This window comes from Mytilus galloprovincialis, chromosome 9, assembly GCF_965363235.1.
Source record: "Mytilus galloprovincialis chromosome 9, xbMytGall1.hap1.1, whole genome shotgun sequence".
Taxonomy (NCBI): Eukaryota; Metazoa; Mollusca; class Bivalvia; order Mytilida; family Mytilidae; genus Mytilus; species Mytilus galloprovincialis.
The window spans coordinates 20,389,870-20,409,951 of NC_134846.1; the positions used below are offsets into that span (position 1 = coordinate 20,389,870).

Genomic DNA, 20,082 nt, shown 5'->3' on the forward strand with positions numbered 1-20,082 from the left:
TCATGTAGAGTAATACATTTGTAAAGTAGCTACGAATTCAAAAAAGAAAAATACTCAAACAAGTGCATTAAACGTATCAATTTTTTTAACCCTAAGATACCCGATATAATATAGAATTTTAAGGAGCCAGAAGTTCGCCCTCATGTGTCGTACGGTAATATCATCGAATACAACTGTTTGTAATATTTTAGAATAATCCTGATAAATTTAACAATCTGCGCTCGGTTGATGATATATCAATATTTAAACGATTTTAAGTTTGTTTCACGCTACATGTAGGAAACGATTATCCTTAAGGAAATTGTGTGTTTGTTTGATTGTAATTTGTCATTCAACACGTTGTCTGTATTATTCGCTTAATTGTATGGCATTATCCGCCCTAGATCATTCTCCTCTTTCTCTAAATAACTAATTGATATCCAGGTAGATTGATGATATTTTCATTTATCCATTTACAGCTCCAAGAAAATTTGACATAGTTGAATGCACTGATTGTTCAATAACCATTGAATGGTTTATTGATCTCCAAGACGAGTGCCTATCGTATGAGCTTGATCATCGACCTCCTAACGGCACAGATAACCTGTCTGTCAGGACCTTCTCTTCTAAAGATGTAGAGGAATGGGAAAATGGACGACGCATGTACATACTTCAAAATCTGCTACCTGAAACATTTTATGAATTTAAACTGCGTTTTGTTTATAAAGATGTCAAAAGCCATTATTCGGAGTCTAAAACCAAGCAGACACTGAAACTAGGTAATGAAAGCTTATATTGTTTTTTTTTTTTTAAATGAATCGACTTTTTAACGTGACAAATTCATATGTTTTGACACCATCCAAATTATTTTGTTGGTTTACCAGTCTTAAATCTTAAGAGATTTTACTTTGTACCGTTGAAGGTTTTAATTATTTTAGTTTTCTTTGCTCTCAAACGTTTGATATTTTGTACCAACAGATGAATTTATTCCAATAAATCTTCAGAAATAAACAATCTGAATAAAAAGACATACAATCATACCGTTACGATTATATTGATGCTGGTGATGCATACCGTGAAGCGCAAGTCGATATTTTTAAAAATTAAATGACGAAATGGTAATAATCTCCTTTAAAACATTTTAGGAAATTCCTATTTTGTTTATTATTTGGAACAGGTTGATACACTGGATAACATAAACATCGTATCGAATCGGCGAACAATTTTATCGTACACGTAAAGTCGGCGAAACCGCTCAAATACACCGTTATTCATGGTCGTGTATGGAGACCAAGATGTAAACAAAAATGTCAATCTACTTTTCCGTGAACCGTAAATTCAGACACCAAGTCGACTAAATACCACAGACCATTAGTGAAGTTGTCTCCATTTGACCTACAGAAACTTTAAAACTTGAAGAACTCCTAGTATAAAACGTGATGCAAAATTTTACAATAACTGTCCTTGTGTTCTTTTAAATATGTTGATACACTGGATAGCATAAACATCGTATCGAGTCGGCGAACAATTTCAACGTACACGTAAAGTCGGCGAAACCGCTCAAATACACCGTTATTCATGGTCGTGTATGGAGACCAAGATGTAAACAAAAGTATCGATCTACTTATCTGTGAAGTTGTTTCCATTTGACCTACATAAAATGGTTAATAAGAAACTCTCAACCTTTAAGGACTCCTAGTATAAAACATGATGTAAAATTTTACAAATAACTGTCCTTGTGGTCTTTTAAATATGTGAAATGGAAATGATTGAAAATAATGTCTTTGCATTTCAAAATCCACATTATGTCGTAAATCTTGCTGAGAGAGCTTTTTAACTTTATTGATTTCGAGATTTTCGTGTACAGTTATGCATTTGTAAAGTAGAAAGTAAAATCACAAAAATACTGAACTCCGAAGAAAATTCAAAACGGAAAGTCCCTAATCAAATGAAAAAATCAAATGACCAAAGACCTCAAACGAATAGACAACAACTGTCACATTCCTGACTAGGAAGACGCATTTTCAAATGTAGAACATGGTGGATTGAACCTGGTTTTATAGCGCTGAACCTCTCACTTTTATGACAGTCGCGTCAAATTCCGTTATATTTACAACGATGCGTGAACAAAACAGACATGTATAATAGGTACAAAAGACAAAATATAGGTACAGCAGTCAGCTTCGAATTAAAAAATGAAAATAAGTCAAACAAGTGCAACTAATGTATCAATGTTTTTAACCCAAAGATAACTGATATAATATAAAATTTTACGGAGTCAGAAATTCGACCTAATTTTTCTTACTGTAATATCACTGTATACGACTTGTAGTAATATTTTAGAATAAACCTAATAAATTTACCAATCTGCGCTCGGTTGATGATTTATCACTATTTATACGAATTTAAGCTTGTATCACGATACATGTAGAAACAGATAACCGCTATACTATCAAAGTTGACGTGCCAAAAATTCGACCGCATGTTTCTTACGGTAATATCACCGAATATAACTTTTAGTTATATTAAGAATAAACCTAATAAATTTACTAATCTGCGCTCAGTTGATGATTTATCACTATTCATACGATTTAAGCTTATTTCACTTTACAAGAAGGAACATATGATCCTTTAAGGAGAATGTGTGTTCGTTTGATTGTAATGTGTAATTAAATACGTCGTTGTCTGTATAATTCGCTAAATTGTTTGGCATTAACCGCTTTAGATCATTCTCGTCTTTCTCTGAATAACAAAAAGATATCCAGGTAGATTCATAACATTTTCATTTTTCCATTTACAGCTCCCAGACAATTTGACATAGGTGAATGCACTGATTGTTCAATAATCATTGAATGGTATATAAATGACCAAGACGACTGTCTATCGTATGAGATTGCTTATCGACCTCAACGAACAAAGGACTGGTCTACCGGAACATTCCTTTCTAAAGATGTTTTGAAAGAGGAAGATGGACGACGCATGTACACTCTTCGAAATCTGTTACCTGAAACATATTATGAATTTAAACTGCGTTCTGTTTATAAAGATGCAAAAAGCCATTATTCGGAGTCTAAAACCAAGCAGACACTGAGACTAGGTAGTGAAAGCTTTAATTTTTATTTTCAATTAATCGATCGTTTAACGTAACAAATTTATATAGATTCACACCATCCGGATTTTTTTTTTTACCACTCTCAAATTTAGATATGTCAGTTGTTCACCGTATATGTATATCGGTTTTAATTTTAAGAGATCTCACTTTGCATCGTTTAAGGTTTTGTTTTTTTTCTTTGCTCTCAAACGTTTCATATTTTGTACCCACAAATGTAGCATCGAATAACAACTTGTTTTAAAAATTTTTAATCACACTACAATAACTGATTGATAATGGAACTATTGATTGAAAATTCGCTAGAATACAGAAATAGAGATTCATGAAATACCTATGAAACAAATGAAAATATTTTATTAACCCGCATTCCCGGGGAGAGCTTGGGTATATCGGTTCTTGAGAATGTTTTGAGGATATGAAAAAATTGAAAGGAAAGATAATTTAATGAAGAGCACTCATCAACTAACAAAACTGACATAGATTAAAACTTGTATTGGGAATTGCTCTTATCCCAACAAATCTTCAGAAATAAACAACCTGAAAAAAGATTTACAATCTAATAGTTTACAGTCTTCCGATGCTGGTGATGCCTAACGAGATGCATAAGTTCGATATTAAAGAATCGAATGAAGAAAAGAACAAAATTATCATTTTCAAGAAAAAGTACTGTTTTCTACCATTTGGAATAGGTTGATACGTTATAGATAATGCATATTAAAAGGTTTTACTTGAAGTATAACACCCCGAGGTGTGTTGTACGACAAGTAAAAAACTTAAAATATGCATTATCTGACTTATATACCGTCAAAAAATATTATTTTCTGCAAAAAATTACAGTATTTCCATCCTATTTTACCGATCACACTAAAGGGTGAGATAGTCTTTGCTGATGTGTTCAAGTTTTAATACGCCTTACGGTTTATTTGTAATGTGTAATAAAACTCACTAATTAATCTAGATATATAAACTTCAGAAATCATTGTCCAGTTTCAATAGAAATATTGATGTGACTGCATGAAGCAAGACACAAATGAATTGTTACGGTCTATGAAAAATTCATGTCACTTTGTAAGGAAATTATTGTATCAACTTTGTTTTTGAAAGAGGGATGCTATGGTTTTTTGGTTTTTTTTTCATTTTCATTCCATTTTTTTCCCGGAAAAGAAGATTATGTTTTCAAAAACTTTTGAAACGAATAATTCTGAATAACTGTTTTCTACCTTTACTTTGGTAATACCACTTTTTTTTTTTTCAAGAATCAGGAATCAATATTATATCCCCTCCCCATGTTAAAGTACGTGGGTGTGATTCTATAGAAAATAAGAATATTTGCCCATTTGATCATTAGATAAAGTAAAAGGTATTTAAGACCCATTGGTGGCATTCGACTTTTGTCTGCTCTATGGCCGGGTTGTTGTCTCTTTAACACATTCCCCATTTCCATTCTCCATTTTATATAAAAATGTTAAAAAAAAAAAACTGTCATGAAGAGTGCACGAAATCATGATGAATGCACATGTAACACGATACACCATAGTTCAAGGTATATTTTCCAATATAATGTGAATAAATAAGATTTTCACAATCCTACACACGAATGTGTTAAATCTGGCTTTTTATGAAATGTTTTGCATATTATCCTTAATTGTAGCGATAAATTAACTAAACTTCACATTATTTGTTTTGAAATTTTGTTTTGAAAGTTAAAATAGTTATCAAGGTACCAGGATTATAATTTAGTACGCCAGACGCGCGTTTCGTCTACATAAGACTCATCAGTGACGCTCATATCAAAATATTTATATCGCCAAACAAGTACAAAATTGAAGAGCATTGAGGATCCAAAATTCCAAAAAGTTGTGCCAAATACGGCTAAGGTAATCTATGCCTGGGATAAGAAAATCCTTAGTTTTTCGAAAAATTCAAAGTTTTGTAAACAGGAAATTTATAAAAATTACCACATTATTGATATTCATGTCAACACCGAAATGTTGACAACCAGGCTGGTGATACCCTCGGGGACGAAACTTCCACCAGAAGTGGCATCGACCCAGTGGTTTAAATAGTTATCAAAGGTATCAACGGAAAGCTTTGGTATTTCAGTCCATTAAACTGACAAAAGGATTTTCTCTGCATTAAACCTGCGAAAGATAGAAACTAAAAAAGTGAACACTCAATTGGCAACAACACACGATAGCTATCAAACGAATTAATTGTTTAAGTAAATTAAAGTTTGCATTTAAATTAAGAAAATAATGACCTAAAATGGGGAATGTATGCAGGTCATTATTTTATGCCTTGAAGCAGATTTCATTGAAACTTGGTATCGGCCGGGTTGATTCTTCGAAAGAATGACCTGTCGTTCAGAAATACAAAAAACTCCATGTAGGTATATAAACCGAATCAATTGCTGAATAACATAAAAATTGTATCGAGTTATACAACAATTAACGTACACGTAAAATCGGCGGAACCGCTCCAATACAGTTATTCATCATTGGTCATGGTCGTGTACGAAGATGAAGATGTAAACAAATTGGTAGATCTACTTACCCGTGCAGATTAAATTCATACACCAAGTCGACTAAATACCACAGACCATGTGTGAAGTTGTCTACATTTGACCTAAAAGAATGGTTAATAAGAAACCTTTAAACTTAAAGGACTCCTTGTATTAAACGGAATGTAAACCGTTACAATAACTGTCCCGTGTGGTCTTTTGACTATTTAATTCAAAATGATTGAAAATAAGTCGGCATTTCGAAATCCACATGACGTTATAAATCTTGATGAAAAAGCGTACTGCAACTTTATTAATAAAGGTGCAGTTCATGTAGAGTAATGTATTTGTAAAGAAGCTACGTATTAAAAAAAAAATAGTCAAACAAGTGCAACTAATGTATCAATGCTACTTACCCCAAGATAACCGCTATAATATCAATAGAGTAGGTTCAGTTGTCGAGGATACATAGAAACAATCACATTACGCGGGATTCATGCATGTACCTATACGCGTTAGCGCTTTCTGTATGTAACGTCATGGTTGCTATGTGTTAACGTCATTGTATTCCAGCATTAAATCGTTCATTTTATAGACGTCTTTTTCTCACTTCATAACACAACGCATTTCTACAATTATACGATCACGAGATTGGTACCGAGACCAGGATAAAATATGGATTCGTCGAGAATCAAGTCTATTCGAGCTGGAAAAAGAGCCGCTGTAACAAAATTCTTCAAGAAACTAGATGAGTTGAACACTGATTCGGAGATGGATATTGACATTGGAGGTCCAATTATTGACGCTATAGTGAAAAAAACAAAGTGTAATTCTTAAACTGGATGAACAGATATTGGAAAATACATCGGATGAAGATATAGAAGTTGAAATCACAAATGCAGATGAGTATAATTTAAATCTTGAAACGCATTTACGCCGTTATAAGAAATTAGCACAAACAGTTACACGTACATGTACGGAATTATCTCACGAAAGCATTCCAAACACACGGCCCGTCATGAACATGCATGACGTCAATTCCGAAACCCGTCCCGTAATGACCACAGAATTCATCCCAAGATTTTCGTCACATACTAGTTCCCTCTCTAGCCAAAATCACTGCTTGCCGACGCTAACCCTACCTGCTTTTTCTGGGGATAATCTTGAGTGGCTATACTTTTGGGAGTCATTTGAAAAGACCATTCACAGCAATCATACACTTACTGATGTCCAGAAATTCACGTACCTACAGTCACTTCTTGATGCAGACGTTATGAATGTCATAAATGGTTTAAACTTATGCAGCGAAAATTATCACAAAGCCGTGCAGTTATTAGTAAATCGCTTTGGGAAATCACAAAAAAATTGTGAACGCTTATATGAAAGCTCTTATAAATTTGTCAGCACCCTCATACACATTAGATAATATCCGTAATTTTTCCGGATAAGTCAGAGGTTTATATCCATGGATTAGAATCTTTAGGACAGAACCAAGATACGTATGGTTCCCTGTTAATCCCAGTTATGCTTGGTAAGCTCCCTATTACCGTAAAAAGTAATATAACAAGAGAAAACAGAAACAACGATTGGACCCTTGGAAATCCAAGAAAGGCAATACAACGGGAAATATCTATTCAAGAAGCCAGCACTAATTGGAGTGAGTCTTATGATATACCTACCGCAAGTTTCCATGCCGAAATTGGTAAGAAAAATGGGAATTACGTAAATAAATCAAAACCTAAAAACTATTCTCAAAGTAAAATGTGCATTTATTGCTATGATCAACATTTCCCTGCATAATGTAAAAAGTTCACGGACAGCAAATCAAGAATGGAGATTGTTAAGAAGAGAAACTTATGTTTCAATTGTTTAGGTAAAAATAAAATATCCGAATTTAGGTCGAAAAACATATACCGTACAACGTACATGTAAACGTAAGCACCACAAAAGTTTATGCAATGAATATTCAGTTCAAAAATCTCAAAGTCAGAATATTACAACTAATACAGAAAATGGCACGTCAATTATGCATACATCTGCGAAACAGTAAAATTCTACCGTAATCTTGAAAACGGCAATCGCTCCAATATGGTCACAGAATCAGTGCGCCGACGCTCATATCCTTTTCGACGAAGGTGCGCAACGATAATTTATGACGCAGGAAATAGCCGACAAGTTTAACGTCAAGGCAGACGGAAAGGAAACCCTCAATATCTCCGCCTTCGGAAATTCTGACAAGAATGTTCGTCACATGAATAAAGCCACAGTGTATTTAGAAGCAGACTCAGGAGAGAAAATACCTTTACATGTATTGATTGTACCTACCATAGCAGCGCTGATTCAGAATAATCGGGTACATTTCGCAGCAACTACATTATTTGAAAGGGCTAACACTAGCCCACCCGTTATCAGAGGATAATAGCTTTGAAATTTCTTTACTCATTGGAGCAGACCACTACTGGGATGTAATCAAAGATGGTATCATTCGAGGCGACGGACCAACTGCGATGAGCTCAAAAATAGGATAGTTGTTATCTTGACCACTTACATGTACGATAGGACAACGCAACTCACACATGATGCATATATCATCTAGTCACACAAAAGAGGACTATGATATGAGAAATTTTGGAAATTGGAGTCCCTTGGATGACAAGAAAACGACAAATTTAACACGGAGAAATAAAACATCAAAGAGTTTTCATCAACATCGATAACATATGAGAACGGAAAGTACGTTGCAAAACTTCCGTGAATTGAAGAAAGTCCTGAATTACCGACAAACGAGATGATTGAATGAGCAAGGACCTACAGAGTCGTTAACGGCTTACACCAGGAACCAAACTTATTAAAAATATGATATATAATTAAAGAGCAGGAAAAACGTGGTTTCATCGAAAAGGTAGACGAAAAGGAGGACGAGCCACAGCGCATACACTACATACAGCATCATCCCGTTAAAAAAGACTCTACAACTACTCCGATTAGAATTGTGTATGATTGCAGTTATAAAGAGAACACAAAAAGTCCGAGTTTGAATGACTGTCATCATTCATATCCGCCAATTTCAAATGAAATAACAGAACTACTTACCAGATTTTGTACTCAGAAGTTTGCAGTGACAACAGATATCGAAAAGGCATGTTGGAAATCATAAATCTGACCGTGATGTAACTCGCTTCTTTTGTTTAAGTGACCCAACAGATTCAACCAGTACGTTTACAACTTATCGTTTCAAGTCAGTCTTATTCGGAGCTACATGCTCACCATTTATACTGAATGCAACTTTATTAAAACACTTTGAATAGAACCCTAATCCAACAGCTTCAACAGTTACACAAGACTTGTATGTAGATAATGTTTTAACTAGTTTTACTGCCGAAGACGACTTAATGTAATTTTACAGAGATTCTATGTGTTTATTACCGAAAGGAGGCTTTAACCTCAGATCATGGAACTCTAATTCTAACAGACTACAATAACTTACTGACACAGACAACGTACTAGATTCCAGTAAAGAGGTCAACATACTTGGAATGTAGCGGACGACAAACTTTTATTTGCAGAAGTATACATAGATTCAACCATGGTAGATGTTAAACAAAAAGATAAATATGACGACAGTCGTCTGAAATCTTTGATCCGCTTGGCTTACCTAGTCCCGTGACAGTGAATGCTAAGGTACTAATGCAGTCACTAAGGAAACGTAATATTGGATGGGACGAACGATTACCTGAAGATGTAACTACGCAATGGACTACTTTATCTACAGATCTTAAAGGTACAAAATCAGTTGAACTTTCCAGACTACTAAACAACGCTGGATTATCACCGAAAACAGCAAGATTACACATTTTTACCGATGCCAGCAAACAAACTTATGGAGCATACGCCTACATCATACAAAGAAAACATTCGAAATTAGTTATGGCTAAAAACAGAGTTGCACCGCTTAAAGTAATTACTTTGCCGTGATTGGAATTGATGGGCGCCGTAGTTGGAGCGAAATTAGGTAAACATGTGTAGAATATTTTAGGAATTACAGAAATCACATGTTGGTGTGATAGCCAAATCGTTCTGAGTTATATTCGTCGAAAATACAAAAACCTTTTATTGCTAAATATAATAACAGAAATCCGACAACTTGTAGAAAATAAAACTTGGGGGTATTGTCCAACTGACTGTAACCCTACTGACTGTCTGAACAATGAAACTTGGTTCAACGGACCGAAATGGCTTGCACATGAAGAACAGTGGCCGCATTGGGATCGAAATTCCGTTGCTATGACAAAAATTACAGACAATGAAAGTACAGAAATAAACCGGCAAATTCAACAAAATGATGACAGATTCACAGTTGTAAAGGAAGTCATGAATTTAGAAAAGTTCAGTAGTTATCCGAAACTGATTCGTATAATGTCTTACGTATTGCGCTTATAACGAATTGCAGAATACTTTTACAAAACAGGAAATACCAACATTTAGAGGTAGACGAGATTCAAAAGGCTTCACTCGTATTGATACGGAATGTACTGCAAACTATTTTCATGAATGAAATCCGAAATATTGTTTCAAAGGATACTAATCGACTACCTATTGTACGACAGTTACGATAATATATGGACAAAAAAGGACTACTTCGGTCCGGAGGAAGAATTGACAATGCGCTCGTTAGCGAAACAGTGAAATTCCCTTATTTACTCCCGACAAAACACCCATTGACAACATTAATTATTTTGGACGCACACAAACTACAAAATCACAGTTGAATAAATGGGACAATTAAGTTAATTCAACAGACATATTTGATACCGAAAATGCGACAAAGAGTGAAAACCGCACTACGGAATTAATATTCCCTGTAGGAAGATAATTAGTCGGCCATATACATTTGTACGTATGTGGCGAATGACCCACCACTGCTACCAGAGGATCGTCTTGGAGAAGACCCGCCATTCAGCGTCACGGGAGTTGATTTTACAGGAGCGTTACATGTACGACAAAATGGTAACAAGGAAACAAAAGCTTATATATGTCTATTTACGTTTGCTTCAACCAGAGCTGTTCACATTAAGTTAATTCAGGATTTAACGACACATTCATCTTTATTAGCTTTTCTCAGACTTGTTAGCCGTCGATCTTTACCGAAAATTATGATATCTGACAAAACTTCTACGTATAAATCTGCAGCGACAGAGATTTCTAAAATATTCAAATCAGAAACGATGCACGGAAAACTTATAGAATTTGGAACAGTGTGGAAGTTTATACCCAGCAGAGCTCCTTGGTACGGAGGATTTGGTGAACGACTTATTGGACTTACAAAAACCTCCCTCAAGAAAACATTAGGACGTGCCTGTATCGACTTAGATATACTACACACCGTTGTTACAGAAATCGAGTGCACACTGAATGACAGACTGTTAACGTACATCTCTACTGATGAAAAGGATCCAGAACCATTAACGCCGTCATTGAGACTTTAATTGCAGCCCCGAGTTTGTCGAGATAAATAGAAACAATCACATTACGCGGGATTCATACATGTACCTATACGCGTTAGCGCTCTCTATATGTAACGTCATGGTTGCTATGTGTTAACGTCAGTTCATTCCAGCATTTAATCGTTCATTTGTATAGACGTCTTGTTCTCACTTCATAAACACAACGCATTTCTACAATTATACGACCACGAGACAGTAAGACCCCTTTTTGGCTCCAAAATATAGCAGTTTTACAAAACTGTTAAAATATAAAGCTATTTATCCTTCACTTTTGACCAAAATCATCTGAAAAGTGACATATTATGGCATTTTGGGTAGATTTTTCATATTAAGCTTGAATTTGAGCGTCTTTAATGACTAAATCAGTTCAAATATATCACATAAACTAATTGAAGTTACTGAAGTAGACACTTAAGTGTTCGAAAAGTGTCCAAATCTTTCATCAAATGAACCTGAAATGTGAGGCCAAAATCGGCCCTTTTCGGACCTACTCCTTTGCCGATGCCAGAAGTTCGACCTCTATTTTCCTACGGTAATATTCCCGAATACAACTTCTAGAAATATTTTAGAATAAACCTTACATATTTGTCAATCTGTCCTCTGGTGATAATTAATCTCTCTGTTTACGATTTTGAGCTTGTTTCACGATACATGTAGTAACCGAAAATCCTTAAAGAGAACGTGTATCTGTCCTGTCATATTTTTTTTATTGAACACGAAGTTGTCTGTATGTTTCGCTTAATTGTACGGCATTAGCCGCCTTAGATTATTCTCTTCTTTCTCTGAATAGCTAAAAGATATCCAGGTAGGTCGCCCACATTTTCATTTATCCATTAACAGCTCCTAGAAGATTTGACATAGTTGAACGTACTGATTGTTCAATAACCATTGAATGGTTTATTGATGTCCAAGACGAGTGCCTATCGTATGAGCTTGATCATCGACCTCTTTAAGGAACAGATAACCTGTCTGTCGGGACTTTCTCTTCTAAAGATGTAGTGGAAGGAGAAAATGGACGACGCATGTACAAACTTCAAAATCTGCTACCTGAAACATGTTATGAATTTAAACTGCGTTCTGTTTATAAAGATGCCAAAAGCCATTATTCGCAGTCTAAAACCAAGCAGACACTAAAACTAGATAGAGAACGAATTTCATTTCCTTTTTAAATTTAAAAATAGTTAAGTGAAGAGCACTCGTCAACTAACAAAACTTACATAAAATCGTCTCCTTTTGACCTTATAAAATATTTAGACTTCTTTTCTGAAGGAGTTATGGTATAAACCATAATTTAAAATTCCAAAGACCATCGTGCAGAATCCAAGTCTACGCAGAAATATAGTAGATTGGGAGAAGCTGCAAATAGCAAATATGATCATCATTTTTCATATAAGTCTTGTATTATGTTGAAGTACGTTGTATTTGGTAGATGTAATCTCTATTGGCTCGAGACGTAGCTGATCATGAGCGCCAATACATCTGACCGAGATCAAACAATACAAGAATAATACGAAACACCTATTGTATGACACCTCTATTAACCAGTAATTTAAAAAGTACTATCAAAAGCTGACTGAGGATAAACATAACTGTAGGAAGACTCATCCATGATCAATATGAACTTTCATTTTAATAACAATTATCCTGTTTTTGTATTGCTTTGAGTTACACATGTTACAATTTATGACAAAAATCAGCAAAGACCCATCGAAACAACATCTGATACACGGAGTAGGGGCATTAAGGCCTGGTTTTTGCCCATGAAAATAACATGTTTGATAACTTTCTCAAATTGGCACATAATGTTTAGAAATGCATAGGGTCAAGAAATATCAATGACAAACATAAAAAAATTTATGTGATGACGTCACAATTACGTCATAATGTGTACTGTTTTCACAAAAATGATGAAAAATACAGAATTTATGCAGTTTATTATCTTTAATTCTATTGTGGAAACATCGTGCGCAGCCAAGAAACAACAAAATAATTTAACAGAAGCTTTATTGTAACTATTGACAAAATCTCACTAAATATAAAGTTGTTTAATGGGTGCGCACATACTTTTTCAATCTAAAATATACTTAAAAATTTGATGAAAAACAAAGAAAATCACGAAATTTTACAAAATATGCAAATTAAGTCCTGATTTGTTGCCATAGTAACTTGTTCAATGTCCAAAATTGTGTTGTTTTTCTGAATACCTTGTACCTTAGATATTGTACAGTAATTTAAAAAATATGTATGATAACTATTAATTTTGCAGTATTTTTTGGGCCACTTATTGGGGACCTGTTTTTGTATTGTTATGAGTTACAATTTATGACTAAAATTAACAAAGACCCATCGAAACAACATTTGATACAAAAATTTAACAATACTTTTAGATATTTGGATGATACTTTGGCTCTCAATAATGACGACTTCAGTATGCATACGAAAGAAATTTATCCTGTTGAACTTACTTTAAATAAAACTAATACTAACAATGACCACTGCCCTTTCCTCGATCTTGATATATATAACATTAACGGAAAGCTTAATACTAAAATGTATGATAAAAGAGATGATTTCTCATTTCTTATCGTTAATTATCCATTTTTAGATGGTGACGTTCCCTTGTCACCATCTTACGGTGTTTATATATCTCAACTTGTACGATTCGCTCGTGTATGTAACAATGTTTTAGATTTTAACGAGAGAAATTTATGTATTACTGAAAAATTATTACACCAGGGCTTTCGATATCACAAACTAGTCAAAACATTTACTAAATTTTATCATCGGTATAAGGACATCATTCGGAAATATAGCTCAACATGCAGACTGCTTATACGTTCAGGTATTTCACATCCAATATTTTATGTAAATATTCTTTATAAAGCAAAAAAATGTCAGTATATTCACCTCAGAAGCTAACAAAACATTTAAATAGACTTATTAAGAAGGGATATAGTTACGATACTGTTGTCAGGTCATTAAAAATTGCATATTTTGGCGTTACTATTGATTCACTTATAGGGTCTTTGCATCGGAACTAAACACATTTATTATTAATAAACCAGTTGTTGGAATGACACGGGTTATGTTCTTCTCATATATGTTATGATGGTATGATACTAAACCCCTCACAGGGAGGATTGTGCCTGATATTCATATGATGTAGACATAATTTTTCAATCAGTTTAATTGAAGTCTGGAGCTAACTGTCAGTTAACTGCTAGTAGTCTGATGTTATTTATGTATTATTGTCATTTTGTTTATTTTCTTTGGTTACAACTTCTGACATCAGACTCGGACTTCTCTTGAACTGAATTTTAATGTGCGTATTGTTATACGTTTACTTTTCTGCATTGGCTAGAGGTATAGGGGGAGGGTTGAGATCTCACAAACATGTTTAACCCCGCCGCATTTTTGCGCCTGTCCCTAGTCAGGAGCCTTTGGCCTTTGTTAGTCTTGTATTATTTTAACTTTTGGTTTCTTGTGTACAATTCAGAGTTTAGTATGGCGTTCATTATCACTGATCTAGTATATATTTGTTTAGGGGCCAGCTGAAGGACGCCTCCGGGTGCGGGAATTTCTCGTTGCATTGAAGACCTGTTGGTGATCTTCTGCTGTTGTCTGCTCTATGGTCGGGTTGTTGTCTCTTTGGCACATTCCCCATTTCCATTCTAAATTTTATCCTAAATATTTTTAAGGTGCGATAAATTACAATGTTAATCACCGATAAATAACCCTTTCAGTCTTGATTTTTACACGAGTTATCTCCCATCCAAATGATGTCGCGATCCTATGTAAGCAATATTGCAACGGCCATGTTAGCAGTCCTTGGAGTGACGAATAAAAAAGTATTTGAAAGAGTTTTATTTGTTGTAAATATGATATAACACATTTTAAGTCACGAAATATTTCTCTGGCTTATGTATTTTGACAATTTGTTTCAATAGTAGAACATGTGCAAGAGGTTCTGTAACATATATATTCAATGGTTTGAAGGGCACCTTTGGTATAATTGAATTAAGGTTTCCAATTCGAAGCGGTGCATATCCAAGATTGTCAACCCTTAAAATGTCTTTCACTTATGACTGCACCCTTAAGAAAATAATATTTTACGGTTGATAATTCTGGATATTTTAACCCTTTCGATGGTGCATATTTGTAAACACTCGACGAAAAGTAAAAAAATAGTATAACATATAAAAAATAACAAAAACTCTAACATCAAACTTGTTAATATCTTATAAATTGCGTAATACACACATCCATTTTCTTTCATCTTTTTGAACCAAAAACCGGAAGTTAAAAGCTTGTAAAAATTCTGTATTAACCATGTTTTCTGTATTAGACCTCTTATTTTTTTTTTTTTAAATTTGATTAAAAAGTGGAAACACATATATACAGATATTCAATAGAAAGATAAAAATTATATACTCATTTACATTTTACCTGGGTGGAATTGCAAAACGTAAAATAACAAAAATACCGAACTCCAAAAAAACCTCTAAACGGACAGTCCCTAAGCAAATGTCAAAATCAAAAGCACAAACATCAAAAGAATGGATAACAACCCACTGATATATTTGATACATAAAAAAGGCACCTATCCTAGCGAAACCTCTTTGAAAATCCTTAATATAGAAAGAGATCCCCCTTTTTTCCCGTTATTCGGATAAATGAAGTCAAACATATATTTTATTGAATTGGTAAATCAAGTACATGACTGTGCTCTACACATATCTGTTTATCAATCTCTGTCTTTTTATACTTTTCATTTAACTTTTACGATTTTTTTTTAATTATACGAGTTCCAAGTGACAATTATTCAAATAAATCGTTAACACTGGAGAGAAAATTTGAGGTGGTGAAAAAATCAATTATAATACATAATATAGAATGCAAAATTATTTGTTTGTACATTCTTTAATCCATTTTACTGTAAAATTTTTGTTAACTGCATTTAAGAGTTGAATGCTTCTTTTTTTAACTTCATTGGGGTGTAAAAGCGTTGACCGAAGTACATTTTGTATGAAGCGCGGAAGAGCTTCATTCTAAAAGTATGCGCAAGGTCAGCGCTTTTACAACCATATGATGTTACAAAAAGAAGCATTCAATACTTATAATTACACTCTTTAGCTATAATCATGAAAACACGAATTTTATGATTGTTTTATTTAATTCACTTGTGCACTTTTTTTGTGGGACCACGTGTTATCATGAATGAAAAGTTTTATTGACTAATGCAATGGCTTAAGGAATAACACGTGATGTGCAGTTAGCCAATCAGAATAAAGTATTATAATGAAACATTCATCTAATGTAATATTATAAATTAGATAATCGATTGGTGAAATAACCAATTAAATACTTGATTATTTATTTCAGAAAATGAACTAAACAAAGAAGTTCAGGATCAAACATCTGTCAAAACCAACCTTCTTGTTTCTGCCACTTTGCGCCAACAGTTAAATATCAAATGGTCAAGGATTTATAAGACACTGATGATTAATAGCTGTATCAAAACAGGCAATACATTAGTATTTACCGACTGCAAGAATAACGATCTTATTTTTTGTAATTCTGACGGTACTGATATCCATCACAAACCTCTGTCTTATACACCATGGTATATAACACAGATAGATAGTAATACTGTAGCAGTCTCCTGTAGAGATAACAAACCCATACTGATAATAAATATATCTAGACGTTCTGTCACCAGTACAATTAACACCAGTGGTGACTGCTACGGGATATCATATAATGATAATAACCTGTACGTTGTTATTGATTATTGTATAATACATGTGATGGACCTGACAGGTAAAGTAACACGTACTATACCGGTACCTACAGGCGGTATCTGGGACATTACAGTAGACAGAGACAGGTTGGTCTGTATAGACGTTACATCAATATACTGCTGCTCGTTAGATGGAAAAGTAATGTGGAAATTTAAAAATGATAAATTTCAAGATTTAACTTGTGTAAAAACAGATGATGAGGGAAATGTCTATGTGACTAATGAGGAGACACACACTGTAATAGTTGTATCTGATGATGGTAAACATTATAGAGAACTTCTTACTGAATTAGATGGATTGGATAGGCCGTATGGAATTTATTTTGACAAAAAAGAAAACATTCTGCTTGTTTGTAATAAAAGTAACGGAAATGCCTTTATGTTTGACGAGAAAAAAATCAATAACAAATAAACATAAATAACTCCCTCAGACAATGAGTTTGTTCGGACTCGAATATTTTTGTACATTCTGTGATTGAAAATAATTTCTATTTATTTTTGTTTTCTTTACTTTCAATCTAATATAATTGCTTGGCATGACCTGTACAGTTGTATTCTGTTTTCAGGTTTAAGACAATCTTAACAGTTGTGTTATGTGCATGGATTGATACAAGTCATCATATCTTTTCAAAACTACATAACAACTATTTTAGAGGAATTTGTAATTATAATCATATGTCTGTCCTCAACATTTTTTCAATCGAAACAAATATTTATATAATAGTTCTTGAAAAACTGGTCATTATCGTGATATATGGACTGCCCACAGGACAGTGGTATTGACTAAGATAGTGATAATGACTGAGCCAAAGGCGAGGTCATTATCGCTGTCGCAGTCAATACCACTGTCCTACGGGCAGTCCATGTATCACGATAATGACCAGTTTTTCAAGAACTATTATGTTTATTTCATTGAGAAACCATGTTTTGGAAAATTCTCGTAAATTCAAAATGCCTAAAGCGAACTCGAGTAGTTGTACGATTTCTATGAGAAAGAGTGAAGACCAGTCGTAGTAATACTGCCATTCATTTTAGTGCAATTATTTCAGTATATGAAAATTAATCAAGTTATCTTTAATTTTATATTTAACGAAAACATATAATAAACAATTCAACAACTTAAATATAATATTAAAATCAGGAACATGTTTCATAAAAGGTAAATCTCTCTAAACAGAGAAACCACGTTCCATCGGTCATTAACAGAGAAATCACGCCCTAGCGGTCATTATCAGACGGAAACCACGCCCCAACGGTCAATATCAGACGGAAACCACGCCCCATCGGTCATTATCGTGTAAAAGTTCGTTAACGACCGGTTTTCTGGTCCGTTTTTTCTGTTAATGACCGATGGAATTTATTACTGAAGAATAATGAATGCCATGTGACCATTTTTTATCCAATAAGAGAATCTTATTCTCAACCGATATGAAATAATCTATATTAATGTGTTGGTTGTAAATAAAATCGAAACAAATATTCTGTACGGATGTGTTGGTTGTAAATAAAATCGAAACAAATATTCTGTACGGATGTGTTGGTTGTAAAAAAAATCGAAACAAATATTCTATACGGATGCGTTGGTTGTAAATAAAACCGAAACAAATTTTCTATACGGATGCGTTGGTTGTAAATAAAATCGAAACAAATTAAAACTGTATTGTGTTTTTGGGTTGCTGTCTCATTGACTGGATTCCGGTTTTCAGTCATTTGCTAATTCATTTCTGTCTTTCATCCTTGAAGACTTATATGTACAATTTAATATACACTGTCCGTTTGTTCTAGTATTGAGTTAAAAAAAAAACAGTGCACATGCTTTTATCTTTTATGTATAATTCATACTTTTATGAGAAGATTGTATCCATGAAAATGTGAGGCGTTTTCATCTAAAAAACGATTTTATTTTTACTGAACCATATTGATTGAAGAGGCTATTTAGAATTTATTGAAACACACAAGAAAATATTCTATTTGTATATAAATAACGAGAGGTTTTTTGTTTTTATTTTGTTTTTTAAAGGACATGCATGAACATAGCATTTGAACTTTGAAGCCATTATTAGGTTATGTAGACTACCTCCTTTGAGAGTAGACGTGTCCGACATATAACCAATCTATCTGCCTGTAGGACTAGATTTTAAAGTACACATTACCTAATAATGATTTCACGGTTCAGCTAGCAAGCTAACCAAATATATTACCTTTACATACGCACTCAATGCGATCGGCTGTTATTAGTTTATTCGATCCAGATTTGTTTTTAATGAAGTCATTCGAAATGAAATTCATGGGTTTGTGTGTTATCACTCGAATACAAATTCAACTTAATAAATTATGGTTTATATTACAGAATTACAGCAATACTTCCTTAAATGCTCAATACAAAGTATGTTTTTAACTAAATGCATTTTGTTGTCCGTGTATACATTAAATGATTGTCGCTTAAAGACACAGCTTTATTTGCAATTTGTGCGAAATGTTGCATACTTGGTCCATTTCCATTTGCTATTTCCGTGCATCCTTTTAGAACCCACAACTATTGTTTTATTTACATATTATTAACTTGATTTTTTTTAAGTGGCGTATGTTTCGTTTACATGTTACACAATGTGTAATGTTTTGGGTTTTAACCCGCCGAGAGGGTTTTGCTTTTTGTAATAAAGATCATTATTTAAAGTTTGATTATATGTATATCATTAATCTTAGTATGTTCTAGATATAAAAAACTTTAAAATTTAATGTTAACTTTCATTATTATTCAGTTCATAGCCCCACAAATAACATCAACAACACCCAAACATTACATCCTGTTTGTTCTGGTAGACATGAATGTACGTAGTACGTCCATTTATTGCCGTCTGGTCGTATATTTGCCACTGCACGCTTTGGAACTGACCTTTAATATTTCACGTCCTTACGAAAATAAAGATGAATTAATGATGTAGTACAAAAAAGAACCAACACATTATTATTGATATGTGTAAATGAGACGGTAACAAACGACACATAGAAACAGAACAGGTTTGTCATATATGCCAATTAAACAGAACTTACACAGACAATAACAAACGACACATAGAAACAGAACAGGTTTGTCATATATGCCAATTATACAGAACTTAAACAGATGAAAAGATGTGGAATAAATGTTAATAAAACTATCCCTTTATGACGCAGATAATTAAAA

The 20,082-nt window shown here is 33.6% G+C and overlaps 1 long non-coding RNA gene across 1 annotated transcript; it reads left to right on the top strand.

The window, feature by feature from the left end:
- The first annotated feature begins 470 nt into the window (after window positions 1-470).
- On the top strand, window positions 471-19,634 carry LOC143044592 (uncharacterized). Its single transcript, XR_012968724.1, has 3 exons — window positions 471-758; window positions 2,780-3,076; window positions 16,478-19,634. It is a non-coding gene; the product is annotated as an uncharacterized LOC143044592 (long non-coding RNA).
- The last annotated feature ends 448 nt before the right edge of the window (window positions 19,635-20,082 follow it).